This window comes from Cyprinodon variegatus, unplaced genomic scaffold (assembly GCF_000732505.1).
Source record: "Cyprinodon variegatus isolate N-32 unplaced genomic scaffold, C_variegatus-1.0 Scaffold298, whole genome shotgun sequence".
In the NCBI taxonomy this organism is placed as follows: Eukaryota; Metazoa; Chordata; class Actinopteri; order Cyprinodontiformes; family Cyprinodontidae; genus Cyprinodon; species Cyprinodon variegatus.
In genome coordinates this window covers 411,186-415,017 of record NW_015150751.1, presented here as the reverse complement: position 1 = coordinate 415,017, position 3,832 = coordinate 411,186, and the positions used below count along the sequence as shown (strand labels likewise).

The following is a 3,832-nucleotide window of genomic DNA, read 5'->3' as shown; positions in this document are numbered from 1 at the left end:
TTTTCCTTAGATAGAAAACTTTGAATCAATCTGACTGGATGATCTGGTGAACTAGAAAGAGACTTAATGTGTTGTGAATTGTAGCTATAGAAATAAATTGAATTGAAAGATTGGAGATTTTCTAATAAAAGCAAACACTGTGATGTAATGAATGTTAAAGATTATATTTCTGATGATAATCCAAAGGAAGGAGCATTTGTTTGAGCTTGATAAAATGTGCCTTTGCCTGAGTGTGAGAGCAGACATGAAAGCAGCCGTGAGAGAGAGAAGTTCAGTAATAATTACCATTCATCTGCGCCGCTCAAACATGAGCTCCTCATTAGTCTTTGCTGACCTCAACTCTTTTAATTTAGCTGCTGAAGTTTTCATTTCAAACTTCTTGATCCTCCCTGAACTTTAGAAGCTACAGAACCGCGTCACCTGAGACTTTCTTCATTTCTAACTCCAGAGAAGAATCTGCATAAAGGAAACTTTTTTAGATCCGCTTCTCTTATCAGATTAAAACCTGCTTCTGAAACAGAGGCGATACTTTCTCACAGGTTCCTCATTAGGATGCAGCAAAGTTCTCCACCTGGGCTGAAGACACCACACTCACGTTTGGATTATTATTGCAGTGAACAGGAAAAAAAATGCATCCAAAGGAACAAGTCAAAGCAAAACAATATATATTTATATTTTCACACATATTCAATCAGTGTTGCAGTTGAATTTCAACCTCCCTAGCTCTCTTTCTGCAGCTCTCCTTCCAGAGGCTTGTTTGCACCATTTAAATGAGCTCATATATAGCTAGCTTTGATGATCTCAGACCATCAGGAGTTTGATTTCATTCCTGAAGTTTGACAGAGCAGGAAATGTGTCCCCCTGCTTATGATGAATAAAAAGGTTTAGATTGAATAAAATATTTTCATCTGTTTAAATAAGAATTATTGACACTCTTTAAATGCTTCATAATTAATCAAAGATGAACCTAAAACTCCTTTAATATCAACATGTTTACTCAGCGAGTATAAAAATGTCGCTTTTTTCCAGAACCGGATCCACTTAGTCATCCTGCTGATTAACAACCAGCGAGCTGGTGGATTCGAGGGGCGTTTTAATAACTAATGCCCCTTTACCAACTTCCCGTTGTTTGATCAAGCTGAAATTTTGCATGTGCAATTATTTACATCTCTATAGATCAAGTAACAAATTACAGCTCTGAACTAACAGTAGTTTCTGATTTACAGGGATTTGAAATGAGTCAATCTGAAATCAGACGTCCCCAAAGTCGACTGTCCTGCAGGTTTTAGAGGTTTCTCTGCTCCACAACAGCTGATTTATACTGATAGTTGATAAACACGCTTTTGCTTAACTACAATCATCAGAATCAGCTGTGCTAAAGCAGGGAAACATCTAAAACCTGCAGGACAGCGGCCCTCAGGGACCCACTTTGCGTGCTGTTGGCTGTCGAGAGGTTGCACACCACGGGAGACTTCTGATGAAGCTCCATCACATGACCTTGTAAAACGATTGAAAAGGTCATGTGATGGGGCACCATCATCATACATTACTTTCATTTCATCCAAATTATCATCAAAATATACACATTTTGCATTAAGATGAGAAAAACAATGTTTTCCATCCGTCAGTGTGCTCTATCCAGAGCTCCTGAGGTGGAAAAGTTTTAGTTTCACCTGGTTTAATTTCATAAAAAAAAATTCTTCTTTTAAGGAAGCTTTGGATATCTGAATATTAATCCATAAAATAATCAACAAATTAACTGATTTGCAAAATAATCTTAACCAAATCCTGAATTCTTCTTTTAGTCTGACAAAGATTTTTCTTGTAAAGAAAGCGTTCATTCTTTCCATACTGATCAGTGATTAGCGGCGATGTATTTTTATAAAGCTCATCCTCGCTTCGAGGTCGCTTCATTTTTTTCATTAACATGGATTTGATGGCATTAAAAAATAGTTTAATTATAACAAAACTAAATATCTTTCCCTTTAATCCTCTCAAACATTTCAGAAGATTAGCAAGAAATTCCTGTAATTTACAAAAACAACTCTAACCTCAAAATAATCTCCTAACATGTTAAATGAAATAAAATAAGTGCTTATAAACAACATTAAAGCAGGAAATTAGCTTCTGATGTCGTTATTTAGGTGAATGTAGGGAACCGCTGCACAAAACATCCGTAGGTTTATCAATTAACCGATTTCCTTTATGCGGATTGCAGCTTCTTTTTGTCTCTAGGAAGCAACTTTCTTATTTATTTAATTTATATTTTGTCCAATAACTCAACCTTCTGTATTTTCCAGACTTTTCTAATCTCTTATGTGGTTCTTAAAGTCTGCTAAACTTTTCCTTATCCTGCAAAGATCAGAAAACTACGGAAGAGGGTTAGGGCCACTGGAAAAAAAAAAAAAAAAGTTAACTGATTTTAAAATTTTATTTCAGTTTAATATGGGAAAAAAAGTCAGAATTCTGACTTTAATCTCAGAATTCTGACTTTAATCTCAGAATTCTGACTTTAATCTCAGAATTCTGACTTTTTTCTCAGAATTCTGACTTTATTCTCAGAATTCTGACTTTATTCTCAGAATTCTGACTTTTTTCTCAGAATTCTGACTTTAATCTCAGAATTCTGACTTTTTTTTCCCATATTAAACTGAAATAAAATTTAAAAATCAGTTAACTTTTTTTTTTTTTTCCAGTTGCCCTCTTCCGTAGAAAACTGCCCTCAAAGAATTGCACATAAAAGCGAATGACATTACAGTCTCTGTTGTTGCATTTAAAACAGCTCAAACATGAACTTCTGTTTGCTTCTGTTTTTTTATTCTCTGACCTGATTACATGATCACACATCTGATGAGGACCACCGTGAGAGCTCCAGTAAATGCAGCAATCTGCATCAAGCAAGTATTCATGTCCTCTGATTAAATTGAGAAGCTTATAAATTTGTATTTTTATAACTAATCAAAATAATAATGTATCTTTCCTTCAATAAAACATGACATATACAGTACTTTATCAGCTGTCTAATGAATACAGAAGCCCTGCAAAGTGACCAAGCAGCTGTATGAAGTAAAGCCCGTTGGTCCGACATGTTGAAGGACACTGCGTCCTTCCTGGATCAATGTCTCATTAATTCAGGCTCAGACAGAATGATATATCCTCTGCAGGACTTTAGTTAGCAAAAACATGAGCTCCAGCATTTATATTGAAATTTATCGACTTAATAACCTATTCTCCACAATGGCTCTTAATCTTCAGATATGAGAGGACAGCATAGCATATTACTGTGCCATATTTTTAAGGAGAAAGGTCGTTTACTACAGCATTTAAACTTTTATACCCTTAGTCCCTGTGATGATAAACTAAGTTTTAATGAGATGATTGAGAGGTCTATCATCCCTACACGCCATCTCTGGCCAAACAAAAGCGACCCTTGCGCCACCAAACCCGGTGACAGCTCTGATCCCGCTCTGCCACATGTACCTCACTGCTCTGCACACAGCTGGCCACAAACACGCTGGGATTAATGGAGGCGTATGACCTGACAGAGCCAGCAAATAAAAGCAAATACACCCCTTTAACCATGGAAAGAGGAGAAAACATCAAATCAAGGCAGGGCTTACCGTGAGCAAATTAGTGTTTACATGGTGGTGAGACCTCAAGCAAAAACAAGAATACAAACCAGATTCAGGCCTGGATATGTTCTCATTGCACCTGTTAGGACCATATATGTGTCATGTGTTAAATCCAGAATAGATTTTAAAATCCTCCTTCTCCCATATAAAGCCTTAAATGGTCAAACTTCGTCTGATATTAAAAAGCTAAGTAGATCTTT

General features: G+C 36.2%; 1 protein-coding gene across 1 annotated transcript in view; it reads right to left on the bottom strand.

The window, feature by feature from the left end:
* LOC107090504 (plexin-B2-like) overlaps positions 1-3,832 on the bottom strand; it is a 223,629-nt gene that overhangs the window by 45,538 nt on the left and 174,259 nt on the right. The window lies entirely within an intron of this gene.